This window comes from Melospiza georgiana, chromosome 2 (assembly GCF_028018845.1).
Source record: "Melospiza georgiana isolate bMelGeo1 chromosome 2, bMelGeo1.pri, whole genome shotgun sequence".
In the NCBI taxonomy this organism is placed as follows: domain Eukaryota; kingdom Metazoa; phylum Chordata; class Aves; order Passeriformes; family Passerellidae; genus Melospiza; species Melospiza georgiana.
Window position 1 is genome coordinate 98,382,747 of NC_080431.1, and position 26,004 is coordinate 98,408,750.

The 26,004-nt window shown below is 36.0% G+C and overlaps 1 protein-coding gene across 2 annotated transcripts in view; it reads right to left on the reverse strand.

Moving 5' to 3' along the window:
* Positions 1-26,004, reverse strand: part of NLGN4X (neuroligin 4 X-linked) — a 162,049-nt gene that overhangs the window by 113,892 nt on the left and 22,153 nt on the right. For both annotated transcript variants that reach the window (XM_058042814.1, XM_058042805.1), the window contains exon 2: positions 18,686-18,769. The gene's annotated coding sequence lies outside the window, so the exon portion shown is untranslated. The remainder of the gene's footprint in view (positions 1-18,685; positions 18,770-26,004) is intronic.

The following is a 26,004-nucleotide window of genomic DNA, read 5'->3' on the forward strand; positions in this document are numbered from 1 at the left end:
AAGTTACTTTATGACAGAAAGAGATCAAGTTAGTCAAACAGGATCTGCCTTTCGTAAACCCATTTGTGAGTATCATCTGGGCCTGATTCTCTGGCTGTCCTGCACACAGCATGTGATGATCTCTCAGGATGATCTGTTCCATGACCTTCCCCAGCATCGAGGACAGGCTGACAGGCCTGTGTTTCCCTGGGTCATCCTTGTGAACCTTCTTGTGCATGGACATTACATTTGCTAATTTTCCACAAACGTGACCTTCTCCAGTTAAGCAGGACTGCTGGTAAGTGGTTTAAAGCAGTTTAAAGCTCTTTCACCAGCTTCCTCAGGTGTATCCCATCTGAGCTCATAGACTTATGTGTGTCTAATTTGCTATAAGTAGCAGATCACTAACCATTTCCTCCTGGATTAACAGGGCTTCAGTCAGCTCTCCATACTTCCCCAGCTTCCAGCTCTGGGAGCTGTGCATCCTGGGGACAACTGGTTTTGCTATTATACTGAAGCAAAGAACCCAGACTGAGGCAAGGAAAGCAAAAATATCTTGTTTAGGCAAGAAAATTAGGTAGAATATATCACAGGCAGAAAATACTACACATTTCAGTTTATCAACACTACTAGCGGAATGACCATTTTCCTAAGGTTAGTTTCACATGTGAAATGTACACACACTCATACACAATGACACAGAAAATAATTTTCAATAATAATATTGAGAGGTAAGGAAGAAGGCATGCTGCCTATTAATTTGTGAACTGTGACGACTATGATATGATGTTAGATACATGATTGAAAATGTTGGAAGATGTAAATAGAGAGTCACAGATCTCAATTACAGATTAATCTTAAATAGAAAACTAAGCATTGTAGAAAGGTTTTTAGATATATCAAAACTAGTTTGATGTTCAATTATGTGTATACAGTCAGTTATTTAATATGCCTTTACAGACTGAGTCTACAGAAAGACTTGTACTTGTCATGTCTTTATTTATTATCACTTATAGTGTTGTACTTTTTCCATATTTTTATTTACTGCTTTAAATATTAGAAAAATGCATACGAACTGCTTGCAAAAAATTCTTAGCTGGAAGTATCACTCATTCAAATAATCGAAAATAATCAATCCAAATCAGAATTTGCAGTTCAAAATGACAACTTCTGGCAGCACACCACACAGAGAAGTCAAGGAAGATCTGAAATCAGATACGATCACATACAATGATTTTGTTATTGGCAGAGGAGTGTAATTTGAGGCTAATGAGACATTTATGGCCTTTGAAGAAAATGCAGATTGAAGTTAACATGGATGTGTGTCTGGAAATACCACTTGTTCTTGTTTATAAATCTGTGCCCCAAGACACTCTCAGAGATGCTTAAATAGTCTATGAATCAGGCCTTCAGGGCTAAACTGAAGGTTTCCAGGAATTGCAGCTACCACTTTTTCAACCTGAGAAGATTGTCCGTAGCTCTGCACTTATTCTGTAGCTGCTAGGGAAATAGAAGACATGGCTTAGAAGTCATCTTTGCTCCAGTGTAGAATAAAAAACTAAAGTGACTTTAAGTTTTTTTTTATCCTCTTGTTCAGTTACAAGAAAACTAAGCAGAAATATAAATTATATCACTACAGGAAACTGAAGACTCTGCAGATATCCCAGGGTTCCCCAGGATTTATCTAATACAAGTAATGTAGAACAGTACACCTCAGCTTTCAGTCACTGACCACATCTATTCTCTGGCCCTCCCTTCTGCTCATATTCCCAAGGGAGTTTTTGGGCATGTACATAGATGTGACCTCAACAGAGAGTCAGGGTTAAAGACTCACATCCCTTTCATTAGACAGACATTCTGAAAGCATACAGTGATCTTGATTAACTGAAATATAAGAGTAACCTACTAGTCAGTAGAAAAAAACTGACAAATCATGTAATCCAAAAAATTTCAGATTCTCCTCATATTGACATTTTGCTAAGTATTTAATGTATTTTACAGAATATGAAGATTCAAAAAATATTTCATTTACCAAGAACATGAACTGTTTTTTCTTCTTTCCATTCCCTTTGTCCCCTTGAAATAAGTAATTTTGAAAGTTATTAAGTGGATATGTATGGCCTGCTTTTTGGGTTTCTTTTGTTGCTTTGTCATATGTCTGTGTGTGTGTTTGGTTGACTGTTTTTAAACAAAAGCAATTAGAATATTATCATATTCTAACATATAGAAATCTCTATAATAAAGTAATGTTGTTGTATGATACTGTAAATAAGAACTATCCAAGGCATAGAAATTTTTTAACAAGCCTACAGTATTAATTTTTAGCAATATGTCCATACAATTTGAAATATTTACAGAAAACTAATAATGCAATTTTCTTCTGTAAAGCTCTTCCCAAAGCAGGTTTAAATACACCTCTCCCTCATAATCAGCACTACAACCTCTGAACGGTCACTGTATTTAAATGTTCATTCAATAACAAAGAGCAGTTTTTTCCAAATCTCAATAAATGCATACTGGGTTTATCTACTATCTTTCAAATTAAACTAACAACACCAAAACAGTTATAATTTCCTTAGGGATTTTTTTTGAGCTTCTAGAACTTTCTTGATACATTGAAATGAGCTAAGCTTCATTTTTCCTTATCCTACATAAAGTCATTCAGAAATACCAGACAAAATAATAGTGAACAACACAAAGGAACACCAATCATTAAATAATGTCCACCTTCTAGACTGGATTACCTAGAAAATTGGTAGAAAGTTTATTTACGAAAATTGGCCAATCCTAAGATATTTTTGAATCTCAGAAGTGTAATTACAGTGATGTCTGGCTTCAAATTAACACGCAGCTAAGTTTTATGAGAAATTCTTTTTGCTATAACATATATATATTTATTTTGTTGTATTTTTGTAAGCATTTTCCTAACTCAAATAAGATATTTATCATTACATGATTCTTAAGAATACACACAAACACACAAACCACCCTCAAAACAAAGTAAAACTCCCAAAATCTAGACTTCTAATAATCCTAACTGTAGAGCACCTGATCTAAGCGTGTTTTATCTCAAACATGCCGAGCATTGCTACAGGAAAGGTGACCAGAGGAGGGGTGGGCAGCGCTGTCTGAGCCAACTCCCTGCTCTGCCTTGAGACTTGTGCTCAGTCCCTGTCACCCCAACTCACTTCCTGGGGAAGGGCTGGCTGTGCAGGGGTGAAAAACATGCAAAAAGCCTAATTTACATTGGAGCCATACAGACTGCACCCCCTCTCACTTTCTTTCTTCCTCTTTCCTTTAATTGGCCCTAAGGGTCATGAGACTAACTTACCATTATAATCTAGGGATGAGTGTCTGAATAATGTCTCACAGAATTATTTAGTTGGGAATTATAACTTATGAATTCACAGTCAAAAATTTATTTAAGATTTAAAGTTTAAACTGAAAAGATTGTGATACAAATTTAAGAATTATGATGTACTCTTGAGTAAATTGAAAATAAATGCCAGCTATACAAACATCACGACTGACCTTGAAGTTGGTCTTAGTTGTATGAGTAGAAGTCATGGAAGACAAAGGTAGATTTCAAAAAAAAAATTTAATATGGAAATAAAGCCTGAAGAGTGATACAAATGACATACAAACATTGAATTAAAAAGGTTTGGGTTTTTTTAAAAAAACATGTTGCATTTACCCTTCCATGAATTTCTCCAAGTGAGAGAAATAGGCTCAGATAGGCTTGGACAACAGTGTCAGTAGATCCCTCAGGTTAGAAACTACAAGCACCATTTACTTTTCAGAAAATGGGCACACATTTCTTTCATATTAATTTTTCTCACTCTTATTTGGAATATCTAAATCTCATGCACTATCAAAAAGAACAATGGGATTATAGGAAAAAACTGCATGGTCCCTACACTGTTTTCGAAAACAGCAATTCTCCCAGTAATAAAAACAATTTGAAAAGCAAGCAAAGGAAAAAAAAAAACACGTGATCATCAGTCCTTTCCAAGCAAAAACAAAATAAGAAATTAACATCAGCATTCTCAAAAAATCAGCTGTTTCGATCTAATTTTAAGAGGTGATTGTTAAAAAATCACAGATATGGTTTCCCCTATTTTTTTCTGTATTTAAAATTATTAAAAAACTGTATGGCCAGAAGGACCCAAGACTAACAAGGAATTCTCAATAGGAGTTCTCAGTTAAGACAGCTGCACTTATCTCACTGACCTTTTGAATGGTAATTTCAACTACTATCACATGTAAGTACAGAAGAATTTCAGTGGTTAGACAATTTTCATGATACTTGCTGCTTCTTAGAATAAATTGATGATGATTGCAAATAAACATAAGGTTTCAATATTAGAAGGGAAAAACATAAACTCCTTACAAACATAAGCCTGAAATAAGTAATAATCCCAAAATTACAGGTGTATTCCATTCAGCTCAAATTGTGATCTGAATTTAAGTTTCCCATGACAGTAGCTATTCAATTGTGGTCTAATTGCAGCTGTGAAGTCTAAAAAAATTTCTACATTTCTAGTGCATATTCTAGGGAAATGTACAAAAATAGCATCAGTACTGTCTAGCACAAGTGATGGCATAATTTACAGCTTTTACTTCTGATATAACCTTGTACAAGAAATGTAACACATTCTCTCTTTGTCTCTTTGTCTCTTTTATGCACCTTTCTTTTCCTAAATTCAGATGTCTTACTACAAAAATAAAAATATTACAATCTGAAACAGAATGTTCAGTCCTGAGTTTCTTTAAGGCAAAATTTCCTGTAAAATCTCTAATGCCTGGAGCAAACCACTGATTTATGGATATGAAAAAAAATAATACATGCAAACAAAAATCAGTATTTGATACATGAAGCTTACAGAGTAGGCCTTAATAAATTAAATAAACCCTCGAAAACATCAAAGTTCATTACTCACTACCACTTCAAGATCTCAGAAAAAAGCATTTGTAACACGGAATGAGTCTTAACTCCTCTTCTGTAAGAAAGATCAAATGACTGAAAAGAAAAATTCTTAATGAAATCTAACAGGTTTTGTCTACGTATTACACAAAGAAACTCACAGGTCTCAGTCCTTTCTTGCCTTCTCCATTGAACTGAAGTGCATGCCTTTGTCAAGGATGAAAGAAACTACAACTCTTGTTTGAGCCAACAGAGAAATTGTCTAAGGGACTGATTGATATGCAATTTGATCTCTTGAGGCTATTTAATGATTAGAATTTGATATCTCCCTCTAGGCATTCTAGTCTCAGAAGAGGATACATTAAAAATGTTACAATAACCAGAAAGAGGATGGGAAAAGCAATTTAAACTAGCTGGGCATATGAACACATGTAAATACACACAAACACACAGACACACCATTAATATATTATATGGCCAAAACAGTTGCTGCTTTATTATACAAATTCTTAGGACTTAATTACACAGGAGCCACAGGCAGGACATTTTCATTGCATTACCTGGTTCAGTTACCAGGTGGTGATACAACCTTCATTCATATGATAATGTCACAATTATACATTCATTCTGGAAATGGGGAAGTTGAGTGGCCACCCTCATTAACCTGAAGAAATCTAAACCCTTTGTTCCCTCTTCCAAGTTACAAACATTAGCTTTCAAATAAGGCTGGGATAGCTATGAGGACTCTGAAGCATTCTCCCTGGACCAAAAAACTTCACTCTGAGTTTCTTACCCTTTGACTATGAGAAGTCTCTAACATTGGATTCCCATAAAATAAAAATTTTCTTGGACAGGTATTCTCAATTTCAAGCAAGCCTTATGTAGTTTGTAGGAGAATTATTTAATAAAATAAAAATGGTGAGTGGAAATTAACTTTAATAGGCTTTTACATCATCAAATTCATTTATCGAGTAAATACTCCCCTTTGGTTTTCTTTACTTGTTTGAAAGTGGACAACTTCACCATCTTAAGGAGGAATGTCCTCCAGCTTCTCTTCCTGTATGGCTCTCTTCCTAACTTAGTGGGCTTTCATCTGCTAAATGTTGTCTTGAACCGCTTATAATTAAGAGGTGAGAGAACATGTGTCAGCAAAATAAGTCTCCATAAAATATTGTGAAAAATGGGATCACCAGAATCCCTCACTAGATCCATGTTGCTAGATCAATGAAGCTGGTGAAGGGGCTGGAGCACAAGTCATAGGAAGAGTGGCTGAGGGACCTGGGGTCATTTTGCCTGGAGAAGTTAGGTGTGGTCCTTATTGCTCTCTACAAATACCTGAAAGGACGCTCTAGCAAGGTAGAGGGCAGTCTCTTCTTCCAAATAACAAGGAATAATACAAGTGGAAATAGCCTCAAGTTGGAGTGGGGAAAATTTAGATTAAATATTAGGAATTTTTTTTTCACCAAGAGAATTGCTAAGCACTGGAACAGGTTGCCCACAGAAGTGATGAAATCACCATCCCTGGAGACATTTGAAAGGCATGGGGATGTGGCACTTAGGGACATGGTTTAGTGTGGCAATGCTGAATCTTAGAAGACTTTCCCAATGAAAAATACTGTATTATTCTATGATTTTAAACAACTTTAATGAAACCATTCCTGTGCTGCCTGCTGCCTTTCCCTCTTCCCTGCAAACACAGTTTAAAAGCTTGCCTAGAGGAGATTGTGGCATATACTCTGCTTACTGTCCTGTCTATGCTGAATTCAATAATGAAGGATGAAATTCTTAACTTTTTAGCCGACATAAGTACTGGGAGCTGTAAATTATATCACATACTATGGAATTCTAAAAGCTAAGCATAATATTATCATACAAAAGTCATATCTTGAGCTGTTTTCAGGCCAATGCAGTAAGCACTGGAATTCAGGGTCTAAGCAGGAAAGTAGATAGGGCTAGAGCACGGACTCCAACACTGCCCTTCCCCAGTATTCATACCTACCAGCCAGTGCACAGGCACAAACAGGGAGTAGGCCAGAGTTATTCTTCAACAGACAGCTATTTTTATTTTTTTTATTTTTAGTAAGAAAGATTTTCACTATGTTATGTGGCCTCAGGGGCAGAGAACAGCACCCGGACCATTTTATTGACTAAGATGTAATTCCATGGACAGAACCAGAGTTATCTTTTCTCACCACTGATCAACATGCCAAAAAAGCAAGAAAGGTAAGCTTGGAAAAGATATCAAATCTTTTTCTGGTAGTTTTCTGTTCAGTGAAAAAGGTCCTCCATTTCAAATCCCACACTCCCAAATGATAAAAAAATCAAACCATCTTTCATAGTCTTTTAACAATTCCAAGAGAAATCTCAGAACAATATGTGATGTTTCCTCTTAGGAAAAAAAAAACAACTCTCAAAATTATCTGCATGACAATCCTTATCACTCCATGGGAAATTTCAAAGCCATCTCACATGTAGTTAATTATATTTTCTTGCATCAAAGGGTTTTCAGAAATCTAAGGTAATATATCATATTTGCTTTGTAATATGTTGAGTTGTACCTGAGTAGGAAATGGAAGCCAGCAAAAAACACAGAAGTTACCATTTCTCCTCCTGTTCATCCCTTCACTCCAATTATTGGAATGTTTCCAACTTTGCTTAGCACAATAGGTACCTTCTCTATCTTGGAAACAAATAGTAAAGCTCATGTTCATTTCCCAAACTGTATATGAAAAAGTCAGATTGTCTATCCCAGAAGCACACACTTCAGGCAGCAGTTCTCCCTACTGTAGCACAGGTATTTGACATTAAATATTACTTGAAGTCAACCACTATGAAAGCATCCTGAAGAATATGCTGAAAAAGCCCAAGTGATTAGTCTAGATTAGACAGCTCACTGTCCTAACTGAGCCATAGCATGATGATTCTTTCTTTCACTTCTTACCAATATACACAGAATTATCTTTATAACCACAGACTTAAGAGCCTCGTAACTTTCCTGCTTGTTTCATACATGAACAAAGTCCTCATGACTAAAATCAGGAAAAGCTTATTCTACTGTGAGTTTCTTAACAGTTTTTTTCTTGTTCTATCATTAATTGCCCTGATAGTTTATCAAGGATAATGTAGCATCCATTGATAGGAAATTCCGTATAAAAAGTTAAGACTAAAATGCAGATATTTTCTCACCTACCATTCAATTAATTTTATTTTCTGGGGTTGTTTTTACTATTTTTGCCATTAGTATTGTTATTCCTACCTATTGTTATAGCCACCTATAAGTTATTTTAAAAACTGTTGCAATGAATCTTCCCTGGTGTAAAATCATATCTCTGAGAATGAGTTTATCCAGTTTTGCCATCTTCACCTAATACTAGCCTTTACCAACAAAGAAGTGATAGGCTTGTGGAAAATTAGTATTATGTTAGAAATATTTGGATTATTTATTTTTAAAAAACATGTTTCTCCTGACTTTTTTGGTTGCAATGAGTAACATTTATGAATGACTTTCTAACAAGACCCATACAATATTATTATTTTTATTATTACTATTGTGTTGTTTAGCACACTCTACCTGTTTTCACAAGAATGCAAAACTACATGGGCATTTTAAAATATGAGGAGAAATATTTTTTAACAATATGATTCCATGACAAAACATTATGCCATGGTACTTTTTGAAGACCCATCTTACTCTTGTTCTTCCCTGATTGAAAATGTCCTCTTAAAAAAGGTACCTTCTATACTTTTCCTCTTTTGCACATAGCCCTCTCAGTTCTCTTCTAATTCTCAAATTTTTCTCTTTTCTCCAAATGATAGTTCTTTCCTATGACTCCTTTCTTCTTCCTGGTCATTTGTTTTTAGCTTCCTTTTGTATAAAGGAAAAGTAATATGCCCATCAAATCAATCAATAAAAATTTATTTTTATGTGTAGAAGAAATTTATTTCATTTATTTTGTAAAGGATTTCTGTTTTGGTTTTTTTTTAATTATTTGGTTTTGGGTGGGTTTTTCTTTCTCTTTTCTTTCTTGTATTATATCCATATGGGATGACATTGAAAAAAAAAAAACCAAACAAAAATGAAACAAAAAAAAATAGAACAAACCAAAACAAAAACCATAAAACAAAAAACAAACCAAAACAAAACAAACAGAAGACAATTTGCAGCTGCCAGGTTGACTAGGAAGGACTGATCTATTTTTTCCTGCCCTCAGTCAACTGATTTAGGTCAGGATTGAGAAAAAATATACCTTGTCACATGGCAGGAGTTACAGCTTCCTGTGTGCTTCTATTATATCATCTCAAGAAATCTCACTAAAAAAACATAATACCAACCAAAAATATCTACCAAAAACTAATGCAGTCAATTAATAGAACAGATGGAGGTCAGAGCAGACAATTAAATCCCTTTGAGAGCGGAGAAGATTATTCTACCTCATATTGGAGATATGTCAGTAATTCCTGTGTGATCTGATTTATACTTTATTCTTCAAAATAATTCCTTCCATAATGCCTTCTTTGGCATGAGAGAAAAAGATCCATCTTCTATAGGTGTTGCTTGCAGCTGTATAAAATTATTTTTAAATGGTGGGAAAGTGCACCTATGTTTTTCCAGCAGTATTTTTACTGATTCTCAAAACAAGAAATTCAAATCTCCTTTTTGCCTTTATTTAGACAGCTGCTGCTCCTCAAAAGGTTGATACAGCTATCACCTTGGCAAGGTGCTAAGCAGTGTTTTTGGAATTTAATACTGTCTTCTATAGGTATTGAAGATAACCATTCAGGAGGTGTGATTTATTATTTCTCCGGCCATGAATTCCAGCATATATGCAACAATTATCTTTCCTAAAGTCTTGCACAAAGATGGTTGTATTTCTGGACATGGGAGCTACACTGACAATAATACAGTAAGTGTTGTTGCCATATTCTGGCAATATTGATGACATATTTCATGTTTCAAACAAAAAAGAAACTGAGTTATTTAATTTTTTTCCGATTTTGATGATTTTCAGCATATAGATTTCAAACAATAAACCATAAATAGCTACAGGGAAAAATTCTTCAGCAAGGAATTAGGTTCCCCATGATATATTTTTTCACAGAAAAGGAACTCTGTGCCAAATGAGTTCGAATTTGTTTTTAAATAAAAGTCAACACAAGTTTTGATAACTCTTTAACTCCTTTTTTTTAAAGTTATCCTCAGAGCATACTGTGGTAATATTTAAATTTTAAAAAGCTCAGAGAAAGTTGCAGTAATATTAAACTAATATAAGCATTGAAAATCCATATTCCAAAAGACTATTTAGCTGCCAAGAGAATGACCTGTTGGTGTAATTGCTGTGACTGCTGTGTTGCAGCCTCGATTTTCATTGGTGAAATTCTAATACATCCATTTTCTTTGTCAAGCTCCTCTATCGAAACTCCTGCTTTGTTAATTAATAAACTCAGATTGCTTAATGACTGCACCATCCTAAAAGCTTTCGTTTTCAGATAAATATGCTTTAATGAATTCTGATCTCAAATTAATATGCATTTGATGCTGGATATATCAGATGTGAATTTCTTGTACCCTTATGTAGCTTATTACCTCACTGTTTATACATTTTAGTTTTGATGGCTTCTAATGAAAACAGATTCTAGTTCTGCCATTGTTTGAACTTTGTATTGTAGCCTCACACCATGCCACTCAATGAGTTGTATTTCACTAATACTTTGTAATAAATTATTAAATAAAAACTACTTCAGTAGTCTTTAAAGTATTTACTTCTTTTTCATTTGGTGAAATATAGTATATTTCTTTTAACTTTCTTCTTTTAAATAGAACTGTATTCACAATAGAACTGCTAAGTCTCTAATTATTTATCACCTAACTTCTCAAGTGACTCAGCACCATTATTTATACTTGTAGCATAACTATTTGTGTTTTTTTCCATCATTTTTGATACTTTAATATAATGAAAGAGAAAGGGTCATACTGTTATTTTAAATCTATGGAAAGGAAAACTTAATTGCTCTTAAATGAAGATCACAGGTTCATAGATTGGTTGAAGTTGGAAGGGACTTCTGGAGTTCATCTGGTCCAACCCTTCTGCTCGAGGAGGGATATCTGCAGCTTGTTTTGGTGATGTTGTTTAAGTAAGAATAGACTGTACCTCATTATTCACAGTTTTCAAGCATTTGCATCTCATCTTTGTGAATCAAATTCATGACACGTGTCTACCAGTAACAGTAGTCACAATGGTACGATACAGCATATGAAATATCACCTACGTACCTTTAAAGCCAAGCAAAAAGCCTCAAATGATAGAAGCAACACAGTTTCTCAGTATAATTAACTCCACTGACTACAAACTACATTAGAATTAAAGGTGTAATTTAGTTCCAGATAAAAGAGCTTTGTTTACACCCCAAAGAGACAAATCACAATTTTAATAGATATTTGGTTGCAGGTTATTGATTTCTTACACAAAGAAAAAATACAGCTTTTTAAGATTGTAATTAGGCACCAATTTTTTTCAGTGATTTCCCTAAGTCCTATTGAAACATAAAAATTCAGGCTGTTTTTTTCTAATATTCTGTAAATACTTGTGTGAGCTTTAAATTCATGTTCATGCTGTGAGAGCAGAAAGGCCATTAATACAACTGCAACCAGGTGAAAAAGAGAAGAGTACTACTTCATACATCTTCATAAGAAATAGAACCTATAATGAAAGGTGACAGAATCTGATTTTGTTTAACCTGAGTAGTTTTACCTACACTCAGATATTCTGAAGTTTTTCTAAGTTGTGGATAACAACATTACCATATTTGTGTTGTGTTCCCTTTCTCTGGCTTTTTTCTTGGAAAAGAAAACTTGAATGCAAAGCAGTATATATGAAAGGAAATGTGTGGAGGGTGTTGATAACAAACCTGGTTTAGAAAGAGTGGTTTAGATAATTTCAGCTTCCATACTTAAGATACAATAGAAAACACTATGTGTATGTGTATATATATACACAAATATATTTTCCACATCAATAGAAAATAAAAGCAAAATAACACTCAAAAAATTCTACACAATACCAGCTATCTGGGTCTAAATTGGCATGCAATTAAAGCTAAATGTATTTTATATTCATATATACAAACAAACATATTTACCTTCAGAATCAAATAGTGATTTTCAATTCTAAGTAATTTCTACAAGCAGTTTGGCTTCCTGCTGGTAAAAACATTTTATTTTTTTCTTTCAAACAAGAAAGAAATATGCCATCATCTTCCCTAGTCACTCAACAGCTGTATCAATTTGTTTTCAGGGCAGTGATTAGCATAATTGTGGTGGATTACTCGCATTTAGCACAGAATGGAAATAATTCAGTATTTTAGCAGATATGACATAGAATGCATGGGATATCCAGGCCCTCTGGAGTGGTGGAAGTTTGGGGTTTTTTTTCTAAAACTGTACTAAAAGCCTATTTTTAAAAACCCAAATCTGTCTGGAAGTACCAAAAACCTTAATTCTTCTCATGTGCTGTTTGATAAACAATCTCAAACTATGGCAATGGCACACAATCATGGAATCAGCTGCAAATAGCTATGCTAAGGGCACTACCCAGAGGGTTTCACTGTGATATAATTTCTCTAAAAATCAGAAAAAAACCAAACCAAACCAAACCAACAAAAAACAACAGCAACAACAACAACAACAAAAAAAAAAAAAAAAAAAAAAAAAAGGAGGAAAAATAAAAAAAAAAAAAAAAAACCCACAAAAAGCCACCCAGAATGTGATTCTGATTCCATCATTACTGGTTTTCTACTTTCTCTCCAAATTCTAGATCTGATGCTGAGGTGCATACACAGCGCTACCTTTAGTGTTGTATGAGAGTTAAAATCAATCAGTTCTATATATAATCAGCCATTTGCCTTAATACACTTGCATGTTTTATAAACATGCATAGACAAGCACTGTATGATATTATACAGAAATAGAATAAAATTATAAAATGGTTTTGGTTGCAAGGGACCTTTAAGACCATCTGGTTCCAACCTCCCTGCTGTGAGCAGGAATGCCACATACTAGATCAAGTTGCTCAAAACCACCCAACCTGGCCTTGAGCACCTGGCTTTGAGTTGAGGATGGGGCATCCACAACTTTTCTGGGCAACTTGTTCCTGCACCTCCCCACCCTTCACAATAAAAAACTTCTTCCTTACAGCCCCTCTACATCTACGCTCTTTTAGTTTAAAGCCATTTCCCTTTGCTCCCAGTCACTACAGGCCCTGATAAAAGCTTCCACATTTCTTATCTCTCCTTTTCTATATACTGAAAGGCTGCAGTAAGGTCTCATAAGAGCCTTCTCCAGGGCTGAACAACTCCAATGGTCCCAGTCTGTCTTCACAGGTAAGGTGCTGCAGTCCCCTGATCACCTTTGTGGCCTTCCTTTGGACCCACTCTAACATGTTTGTGTCTTTCTTGTGTTGAGGACTTCAAAGCTGGATGTAGCATTTCAAGGTGGAGCTTCACCAGAACAGAATAAAGGGGCAGAATCACTTCCATCAAACATGTTGGCCACCTATTTTGATTCAGCCCAGGATACAGTTGGATTTCTGGGCTGCAAGCACACATTGCTCACTTATTAACAACTTCTCATCCACCAGTACCTCCAAATCCTTTTTTGCAAGGCTACTTTTGATCCATTCACCATCCGGCCCCTAATGGTAATGGATATTGCCATGACACAGGTGCAGGACCTTATACTGGTCTTGCTGAACTTGATTAAGTTTTCATGGACCCACTCCTCCAGCCAGTTGAGGCACCCCTGGATGGCATTTCTTCCCTCAACTGAATCAGTAGCATCACTCATCCACAGACTTGCCAAGGGTGCATTTAATCCTACTGTCTATGTTACTGATGAAGAAAAGCATTGTATGATATCGTTGTCCCATGTTATGATCCCAGAAACCATCTTCTGTCAGTTGTTTCTAAAAGAAACTGGAGGATGCAGAGCTCAAATTAAGTCATAGAGATACCAGGAAGACACAAGATGTTGCTGTTACACAGAGCCATTCCTTTTATATGAAAACTGAGCGAGATTAACTGCTGAAGAACAGGTAAAGGGATATTTATTAACAGATACAGATGGTCCTTCTTTCCCATAAACTACTGAGTTGTCCAAACAAAACAAGCTGTGGTTAAAAATGAAGATACAGTGTGTTTTGAACCTTGACAGCAAGAGGACAACTGCTTGCGTGTAATTCATTTGCACTGGAATCATTCTCTCAAAAGGTTTACTATTCTTAGGGGGCAAAAAACCCCAAAAACCCAACAACACTGAGTTATCATGAACTTCTTTTAAGAGTTTACAGTTCCCTGTAGAAAAAGATATAATAGATAAAACGTCATTACCTGTTATTCAGTACAGTAGATTTAAATTATATTAGTCACAGTGATAAAGCATTTTCACGTTTAAACACAGATAGTAAAATTTGCACTCTGGTTCTTTGAATTGAACATGACTAAACTTTAAATGAGCTGTCTGTGAAAAACAGTGTGATTATTTTTTATTTCACGTTTACTTATTGCTCATGATGTTATGATTCAGTGAACTCTCATCATCCATGAAGTCTGTATAATGTTGAAATTACACTACTTTAACCATTCTCTGTTACTATTGTACAATACTTTGTATAATGTTATGTTCAAATTAATTTTCTACAAAAATAATTATATTTCTGGAAGCATTACTTAGATAAGAACAGTGCCTTGGTCCTAAAGATTTAAGACAATCATGACTTGTATTTTTAGAAAATTGTTTAACTATCCTCCTAAGGCTTTTAAATAAAGCTAATGAACTTAGGTAGAAGCTTGAAAATTATTCAAATACATTGCCACTTGAAAATAAATGTAATGACCTGGAAAGTTTTGGTGTTTGCTATTTATTATTTTATTTATATTTGAAAAATGCTTCCTATTTCCATTTCTCACTTGGTTTCTTAAGAAATTCTCATATTGGTGGAGACCATTAGAGTTTACCTACTTTTAGATACTTTTGGTCAGTCATACTGAAATGCATAACTAAATATTGGAATAAGAAATAATGGATACATCATTTTGAATTCAAATTGAAGCAAGGATTATTTATATTCCTTAGAGAACCCACTATTTTTGATTTGATTTTGATTCCACTATTCACAGTAGGCCTCTACCTTTAATGGAAAACACACACCCTAATACCAGTGATGTAATGGATTTGTTAAGATTAGATTTACCAGTAACATCTCACAGCAAAGCAGATGATGCAACTTAATTTATTTTTCCTACATCAACTGAGAAACAGTTAACTACACTGGATTTAGGATTTCAGAATACTCTCCCTGGAAACAGATTTTTAGGTGCATAGAGAGCTGTGGAACATCCTACAACAAAATCTAGACAAACTCTCATTAAAGTCTGGTTAAATTTCCAGACACTAGGTGTTAAATTCAATTTACACTACCGGAATTTTTTTAAGAAGATACAGTTTCCAATTTGGAAACTTACTGAAATGGTGAGCATCAGCCTCAATTAACTGACATAACTAGACCATCAATCTGGGTTCAACTGGTAACTTCATTAGTTGCTCTTGCTTATCACTTGTGTTTCAGTATGGAAAACACACCTTCTATCTTTGTAAAAGGGAAGAATTTTAAACTGAGTACTTTTTTTTCTTTCCTTCCTTGTGTTTCAAAATTAAGAGAGACTTGGTAGGAAGAACGTGCACTATAACATTAGCAGAGCCTAAGTATCGTAACACGGTCTTAGGAACTGACATAACTGAAGGATTTCCATGCTAAAACTGTGCAGATATTTCACCAAGACAGAGGAAACCTAGGGGACAGTTTTTCTTCCACCTAAGAGTATAAAATCAGTGAGAGCCTAAAAAGAAAACTGGAGGAGTTGAAGACGCTGCTTAACCAGAGGCTGGACTGCTAAGTTAAGAGTACTTTCATGTACAGCCATAAACCCTGACAAGTGGAAGGCAAAAATTCTTATCTGAATCCCAAGAGCTGAAAAGTAAGCTGAGGAGCTCTGACAGCTCTAAGAATGAGAATTGTATTGTGCCCTGATTTTCCTCAGAGAATAAAGAGTTGATCTGTTTCCTAAAACTCCCAAGACTTAAACTGGAACGTTTTTTTCCTGCCTTCTAATAAAAAGGCTTTATTTTTCCTTCACATTTGTTACCATAAATGATACAAGACAGAAGGTTTGATCAGAGTCTGAGAACATGATCAAGAATCTGACAGTATATGGCTACATCAAAGGAATGACACAGCGCTTCACAGACTACCACAGGGCTCCATCTGCACATTCAGCTGTCAGGTTGGGATTCTAGAAAGAAATCCCACCATTTAAACTCACTTATATTTCTGACGCACAATCAAATTCTGAGGACAAAGCATGGGCCAATAATTTGCTTCAGTTTTTAATACTATATTGTATATGCATTTCCAGGAAACACACATTGCATACTCCAAACATAAATTGATGGTTTCTGTTCTTGAGAAAGATAATGGGTCTATTATGTTGAAGAATTTTATCTGGAATTAGGGATGAGAAAGATAGCAAGTAAGCAGTTAAAGAGTTCAAGATGTAGGGATTTCTTTCTGTATTTCTCTCAAATATAAGAGTCCAATATAGCCAAAGTTATTGTTAGAATCCATCCAAGCTATCATCCCTAGTTATCTTTTGGAATTTTTTGTTTATCCAAATGGATCCCTATTTTTTCCCGAAAATACAACTTCGAGGTTAGTTTGGTTTGGATTATGAATTATCCTGAAGGCCTTCAGATCCATTTCCATTTTTCTCCTGAAAAAAAATCTCAATACAAACCTTTTCTAGACAAATAAGAAATTAACAAATATTTCTGTATTTCTGTTGTGTATTTTGGAGTACCTCAGGGCTAGTAGTTGAATACAAATATTTGTGGCTACTTCAGAAAATTAGCAAGCAGAGAGGCAGAAATAAATTTTATGCTGATTTATAACTTCATTTTCTAATCTTGTTTTTCTTTGTTTTTTTTTTTTTTTTAATGTATAGTCCAATTATCACCTTAGATGAGCAAGAAAATTTTCAAAAGGCACAGCTGGCTTCTGATGTTCACTAACTTGCAGTGTGACTTAAAAGCCAGACATCAATAGGCTCCATCTCTTTTTTCTGCTTTAATGTTGTTTGCTTCCTTTTCTTCTCCTCCTCTCTGACTTTCCTGCTGTGCATTATGAAGAGCAAACAAAATGCTGAGAAAACAGAAAAAACTAAAATCCCTCCATCCCTCAGTTTCCCCTTCAAAATCCTCTCCCCAGCTTCTGTGGTCTATCTCAGTGTATTGTGATAGATCTAGAGATGAGAATTTCCTTTCTTGGTACATGACTGTGGCTTATTCTAATGCCAGACAAGGCAAATGCGCCACAATTTGTTAGTTCCAAAGAAATTAAGTTATTATTTCAACTTTGACTTCGGTTTTATATAAGTCTTGTATTCTTTATATCAGTTGCTTGCCTCGTTCCTGAAAAATATGTCATAAGTTCTCTGAAGTAGAGTCAGTAATTGAATTCTATGTATGACACTCATGCATCTTGTACTAGTCACTATATAACTCCAAAGAGTTCAGCTATTACCACAATCAGTGTGGATGATAAACTATTAAACAGGTTCCTGTTCATAAAGTATTTTTTATTCAATTACATGTAAATTGATACAAATTGGAATAAACATGGTTCAGTGATGCAAAAATCACAGAAATTTTCAAAGTTGTTATTTTCTTTGTCTGAATTTTACACTTCACGTAATGGTACCTTCGATTTTCATAATTAACCTGTCACACTTTGAATTATTGCTTATTCACAACTTTATTATCACATCAGATATTTTATTATTCCTTCTCCTTGAATTATTCCTTCTGTCCCAGTGTCAACACGAAATGGAAACGTCATTGTACTACAGCTGGTGCAATGATTACAGAAAAAGTTACATCTGCCTCAAAGTTCATGGATAATATAAAGTGAAAAGGAAGAATTTGCAACAGAGAAACTTTTCTGGTCACTTGTACATCTCATTCCCCTCTCATTAGTCAATGTATCAGGCACAGTACGAAAGAATGGTAATTAGATTAAGGTGTTTTACAAATAGAACATATTCTATGCATAGATTTCTAAATTAAACCCTTATCACATATTTTATATTGATATAATAAGAATGTTTATATATCTGTGTGCATAGATATACACATACATATATGTGCTGTGTACATGCTATATATTAAAATATGTTCTCTCATATTTTGCTAACAACTGAGAGGAAAAAATAGATCTTTATGGTAACAGTATGAAACAGCAACCAAGCCTCTTTTCAGTACAGCCCCATAAGAACTCTGGAACCCAACCTTGTCTTGCAAACTGAAGACAGACAGCTCTGTCTGGTACAGTGTGGCCTGGAACCCCCAAACCTTACTAAGTAGCAGTGTCACAATAGCCAGGTCGAATCTCATGTCTTTTAATTACAAACTGATTGGTATCATTCAGTACTTATAGAGCTGAAAAATAATAACAATTCATGCCTAACATAAGTAAGCATACAAACAGTGCTAATGCTTAGGATGTACTGTATTCCATGTCTCATTGGATGAACACAGGGTAAACAAACATTTTAAATGTATATATGGCAAAGATATTTCAAACACATTTAAGAACAACAGCAACAGAGACTTGCTATCTTTCTTTTACATATTCTTATGAAAAAAAGAATTGTTATGAACATACTTTTAGTACTTACCACTGTGTTGTCTTTTTGAGAAGACTTCAGCATTCCCCCACTGGAGGCAGCATGATGTCATTTTAGTTACAGCAGAAATTTTTCCTGTTAGGAAAAAATACATAGTGCTCTTCAGTAAATGAAGAAAAGAAATGCAAATGTATGAGTCAAAAATGGTAAAAAAGTGGTTGCTTAGTAAATCACCTGTAATGCTAGTTTTCAAGATTACAAAAAGAGAAATTACAATATTAATAACCACACAATAAATACATTAAGCACACTGTATGGATTTCTGTCATAAAAATTATTAGCAATATCTTTTTCTTTGCAGACTGAACACTGCTACAAAGACAGAATTGTCCTTAAACCTGTATACCACAAAAGCATACATTTTGAGAACCTGCTAAGGCAAGTAAATACTCTGAAATCCAAGATACAGAAGAAATCATAACAAAACACTTTGGTTTTAAATATTTCTCAAAACATATATTATGCATAGCCAAATATAAAATTTCAATAGCCAAATATATAAAAATATATTCAATTTAATTTAAATAAAAATAAACACATTTTAAATGCCATTTTACTATTTTTTATTCTTTCCTATGTGTAATTGAAAACTTTAGTTTATACTTCAAATGACATTTCAATGGATAGACTATGTCTGAATAATCTATCCATGTTAGGTTTACTTTTTAGATTAAATTCCAGTATTTACCAACAGTCTGTTCTGTCAAGAGTATCTTGAGACACTGTGATTTAAAATCCTTCTTAATAGTGTTAAGAAATGTATTTCAGGTAATTTTAACATTTTCAAGACTTTAATACCTTAAATACTTGTCTTCCCTCCAAAGCCAGCAGACTTTATGGTTTTTACTTATCCCCTGCACACATTTTGCAGGGGAAACATGCACTCTGTGTTTCTCTGTATCGCTCTTAAAGGCATTGGCACTTCTTACCATTTATTCTTTTTTTCATTAAGTTGATCAGCACACAGATTGTAAATTCTGCAATTTTAATCACAATGAATACTTCCTCATGAATGGTTTGACTCTCTACAACCAAACCACTCCCTTTAAGTGCAATTTATTACAACAGCTGCAAACAGAGGCCTCAATTCTGCGTAAACACAGTGATTATCTTTGTAAGTACCAGTGGACGGCTATGGGAACACACGTCTGAAAAGAAGAAATTCTGAAATATGAATAAGGAATGTGTGAAACACGCTGGCTAAACTGTCAAAGTGTCCATCTGGACACTTGCTTCAGGGGAAGGCTGGCAACACTGCGGCTTTTCATACACACCCATTGAGGAATCAGATGTTGAAGTTTAGGACAAGCTTTCTTCCAAGCTATGGTAATGTCTTAAACCTCTCCATATGACAGTGGCACTTTTACTGGAGATTTCACTGCTCACATAGACTGACAGCCATTCCAATTCTCTAACAGTAGTATGTGATTAAACTTAGGATGGAAGAAATAAGGAAGGATTTAAGGAATGGCTGTTAATGGCAGTGAAAATCCACTAAGGCTAACACAGCTTCCCTTCTCAGTTATTTAAAACCTGCATTTCTTTATTTCAGCATCCTTTATAGCTTAATTACTGCTACAGGCAGAGAGGAGAAAAGAGAGGAGAAGAGAGAAGAGAACTCAGCTTTACTGGTAACAACAGAGAGTGCATTAACTGTCTCTCCATGGTACCAAAATAGTCTCCAGCTTTAAAGCATGAATTAAGAAGGTACTATTTGTGAACTAGGTTTTCCAAGTTTAACTCCTTACCTATGTGTCTATTCTTTTCACCTTTACATTATCTTACACTGTCTTCTTCAACTAGAATTTGATTGTAGGTTACTAGTGTTATAATTTAAATTTTATGTATTTTAGTAAATCACAATGTCCCTTTAAAGCTCATGTTTAGACTCTATCTAATAGTCAACTGCTTTCAACAACAGCAACAGCAAATGCTGCACTTCCTTTTTATCAGGAAGCATAGGCAGACATTAAAAGACTTGCACTAAGACTAGCACTTAGACAAGGTACAGGCATTGTCTACAGACTTTTTTCTTTTTTAAAGAGTTATGTTGTCTTCATATCTGTGAAAACTGATTTCCTCATAATTACAAAATTTTAATAGAAATATTATGGGATCCTGGCAGTCCCTCTAAGCATATGTTTTCTGAAATCTATACCAGATTTGCTTACCCTTCCACAGACACATTTCTAACTTAAACCTAATGGTGCTATAATGGCCCTAGTTTTAATGCTACCCAGTTTAAGCTTACTTTTTTGAGTAATTTCTCAGAACTACCACAACTGTCTATGATTTTATAGGTGATACAACAAGAACCCAGTAACACTGACATTCTGTCACTATGTACAGTCATCTTAGTCTACCTGAGAAAGAAAAATCTCTGTCTTACAAAAAAAAAAAAATCTGTTTTGTTTTGAACATGATGACCCACTATCTCCAGCTATTCCTAAAACCTCTGCCAGATCTTGGCAATACCTAAATATAAGCTAAAAACATTTTTTTTAGTATTTGATGACCAAATTTGATCAACACAACTATTGGACTATTTTAATTTTCTGTTTGAGCAGATAGTTTCATGAAGTCCCTTTAAGAAAATGTACCCTTTTGAATCCAATTTTAGCATCTTTAAATACATCTTTAAACCTGTAACCTTTACAGTGTTTATACCCTTTTCACTTTCAATTGGGTTTCATAACAAGTTCTTTCTTCTGAAAATTTTCACAATAAGGTCTCCTCACTTTTAAATTGAAAAAAATTGTATCTAGTGACATATTTCACAGCAAATATTTTTTTGAGTATTTTTATCTATTAAAAAGAAAATCAGTGATTAAACAATGGGTGATAGAATATGCTGAGTTGGAAGGGACCCATCAGGATCATCAAATCCAATTCCTGGTCCCAAGCAGGATCCCCTAAGAATCACACCATGTGCCTGAGAGCATGGGTAAATGCATGCAGGCAGTTCTGTGATATCCCCTCAGAATCAATAGTGCAGAAGTCAGAATATCAAGTAAGCAGATGTTGCTATTTCAACTCTTCATTGCCTGGACAGTTTGGGAGGGTGGTGCTGTTCACAAGAGGAAAGCCAGCTAGAGGTAGATCTCACAGCAGGAAACTGACACAGACCAGCTCGAGGTATATCAGAGTTATGCAGATGAAATAATTTTTGCCCTGATTAAAGTAAATGAAAGCAAAATAACTAAATCTGACCATAGGCTTCCTTTGTATTTTAGTGGGGAGAAAAAAGGCATCCTGAATTGTAGACTTATAATCTTCATGAGTCAAAGAGTGTGGGCTTCAAGTTAGAAAACGAACAACCCACTCTTCAGCTATACCAGCTGAGATAATGCTGATTTTGATTTATCCAAGAAATGAATGGTGATATCTTAATTTCTTTACTCGAACTAAATATAATTAAGTACCAAACAATGCAAAGGCAGTGAAATGTAATTTTCCTTTGCTGAATAGGCAGTAACTCTCTCTTTGCCTAAAGGGAGGAAATTCATCCAGAAAAATCCTCTCATTTTGCAAACCCATTTTGCAACTTTAATCAAAAGCATCACACCAGAAGATAGGAAGCCTCTCATCCACACACTCTTTCTCAATGTGCCTATTCTGAGTTACAGTCCTTGTCTTCAAGCAGATCAGAAAGAGATTTGAAATTTGTTTCTTCTTCCTACCTCTGACATACATACCTCATGATTCTCTGCTCACCTATTTCTGATCTAAATAATTGAACCTCTGAACCTTTCTGTATCTGTGGTCTTGATTTCTGCCTGTCCCCTGAGGATACCCTTGTGGTAGCAATATCCAGAGAAAAGCAGGGAGAAAAGATTGACACTCCTCTGAAGCCAGAGGTGAGGGACTGTATCTTCAGCCACAAATAACTAAAATATCCCACAAAACAGGTGGGTGGCTTCAGAAAGAAACTACAAGAAAAAGAAAAAAAAAAGATTAGGGTTGTATGGATCTTGGCAAGGTCTAAGGGCAGGAAAGAGTCCAGCAGAGACCAAAGATGAGCAGAGGAAGTAGGCAGAACAGCCTAACACAAACAATAAACAGAGACTGCTCTTCAGAGAAAATGGGCTGCTACCAAAGATACCATGGCAGCAGCAAAGGAGCAGTAACAGAGAAATGGAAAGCTGAGGCCACCTACACAGGATGCAGATGGAGAGGAGAAATGAAGCTGTGTGTAAGGCATGATGGCAGCTCAGAACAAGTGATGTGAATTTGCAGTGATGCTTATTTTTTCCCATAAAGTACTAACATTTCTTGAGAAATCATCTTGCCTTCAGAATTATTTGGATATGAAATTTTGTTAATACAACTGGCAAAACAAATTAATTTCTCATGTTAGCTACATCAGAAACATCCTGAACCACCTATGAAAAAACAAGATATCATATGTGATATAGAAGATTAAAAAGATTAAAAATTCCTCCTTCATGAGGAGAATAAATTAAGATAAATATTTGAATAGAATATAATACATATTTCATTACAAAAGAAAGGACGAAAGGATGTCAATATTGGTCCAATGAGGTTCCAAACAAAGCTAATAATTAATACTACAGGTCAAAACCTGAAAAGTTGCAAGAAAAAAATAAACCACGCTGAAGAGAAAAAAGAAAACAAACCAAGGCTAAAAAAAAAGCCAAAAAAACCCTAAAACCAAAACAAACCCAAAATACAACAAGCAGACTGCAAACAAAGACTTTAGACTCACTTTGAATCAAAACAAAACAAATCTTCTGAAGAATTTGCAAACTGCTATGAGAAGTCAGGAAGAATTAGACTCATGAAGCCTAGGCCCAAAACAGCAACACAGACCAGAGAAATGCTGAAGATGCAGAAGAGAGTAATTTGCCATGTTAAGAAATTCTGAATGGCAAATGGAACGATAAATCCCCTTAGGGGAACTCTAAGAAGTAGCAATGCCTAAAAAAGCATGTAGAACAAGGCACAGAAAAACCAGGGGACATAAGAAATGTTAAGTCTAAGGTCAAAGAGAAGGGGAGTGTGCCAGCCCTGTGTCAAAAGAAAAGGTTGAATCTCAAGCCACGGACAAGAGAAAGGCCAAGCTTTAGATTAAGGAGGAGGAGGAAAAGGAGGATGAGATACAGCTAAAGGAGAAAGACAGCAGAAAGCAGAGGGGAAAATCAATCTGAACTAAAAAAGAAGAAAAAAAAAAGACTAACGACAAAACTCAAGTCAAAGAAACAAAATCCAAAGAGAGCTTCAAGACCATGCTGAGACATATTGAAACTAAAGTTCAGAAGGAACAGCAAGAGCTCCACATAATAGCCCTCAAACTTGTCAAGGTACAGCATTCAGAGATTGTGGATAGGGAATACGATGAATAGGAGACAGAAAAATCCACCCAGTGGCATGGAGTTCAGATCATCTTTTGGTTCTCACTTCAAGTAAATAGTTAAGTCTCCTTAGGCCTTTTAATAGTATTTCTGCTTCTGACTAACAGCAAGAAATGTATGACAAGGCACTGAAACAGGTATTACAGCAAGGCTCTTGCTCTGCTGGAGGTAATGTTAATTATCTCTGTCACTTCAAAGTTATAACTAGTAAAGCAATTACCTTTGATGACATTATATATGCCTCTCTTATGTACAAGCAAACTGGTCAATATACCTTTCACCCTTATGATTTTTTTAAGACCCTAGTGATTCAGGAAAAAATTCTCCTAAAATTTTCACAGCCAGAAAGACTGGAATAACTAAAAATTCATTAAATAAAAAACTCGTACGTGAAAACTCTCTCAGAAGTGGAAACATTTTAATCTTTCCATAAATGATGTGTCAGATACTATCATTGCTGGTTAAGTCACTGAGCTGGTTTTCATACACTCCATAAAAATTCAGTGTAAGGTAACAGAAATTGCAGTCCCAGATATCAAGGTGAAATCAGTGCATCACAATCTGTCTGCCCTTAGGGAATTGCCTATCTAGCTGCATAAATTTCCATTCCTAGCCTATTGAAACTTCTTTCAGGGGGACAAAACATGCATGGGGAGGCTATTCCAGCTCAGTGTTGATGTAAGTGGACGATGCCAAGGATACAAAGCACAAGGGCCCAACTGACAGCAACAGAGGTTCTGAGACTTTCTCCTCTTGAAAACTGAGCTCTTACTCATTTTCACCTCTATGGTGTTTACCAGTTCTCCTGAATGAACCTAAAATGTCAGTAAGACATTTCACAGAATGTGACCCATCTATACTGCCTCTCCAGAATAAACATTTTCAGAAAGCCTTTCAACACAGAATGTCCCTGAGGACATCACCGGTCCTGACCTGCCCAGGACCCTGGACCCCCATCAGCTCCAGCCTGGAGATGCCGCAGCAGGACCAGTCCCCAGCTCCCCACAGCCCTGCCTGGCCCTGCCATGGCCTCAGTGAGCCAGGCACAGCTCCTCACAGCCCTGCCTGGAGACAGCCACACTGAGCCGGGCACAGCTCCCCACAGCCTGGCCCTGCCACGGCCTCACTGAGCTGGGCACAGCTCCCCACAGCCCTGCCCTGCCACGGCCTCACTGAGCTGGGCACAGCTCAACAGAGCCCGGCCCTGCCATGGCCCCACTGAGCTGGGCACAGCTCCCCGCAGCTCCCCACAGCCCTGGCTGGACACAGCCACACTGAGCCGGGCACAGCTCCACAGAGCCCAGCCCTGCCCAGCCATGGCCTCACTGAGCTGGGCACAGCTCCCCACAGCCCAGCCTGGCCCTGCCATGGTCCCACAGATCCAGGCACAGCTCCCCAGAGCCCTGCCCAGACACGGCCTCACTAAGCCAGGCTCACTAAGTTGGCCGATGGCCCAGCCTGGCCTCGACCCGCCAGAGAGGGTCCTGATGCCCGGGACTGAAGCTGCCCCAGTGCCCTTGGCTGTCCTGCTCCTGACCAGGGGGGAACAGGTCCTGGCTGACAGACCCTGCCCTGCTGCTCCCCATGCAGAGCCTCTGACATTTCTGCACCCTGTGATGCCATGACACAATGTTAGCAATGTGAATGAAATGCTCACACGGCAAAAAACCCAACAGTGATGAGACCCATGATGACACACAAATGAGGAGCATATCCTTCTTCCAGCAGTCATCATTCCATCTATAACATAATCACCAAAATCTGCATCTTCTCAGCCCATAATATCTTTCCCCAGTCGCCATCATGACAACTATGTGAATTGAAAAAACACATAAAGATAAACCCACACCAAATACTGCAACAGAATAAACTCATACAATCTCTTAAGAAAGGAAACTAGTTATCATCAATTTTTAAAACATTCCTCTATTTCCTGTT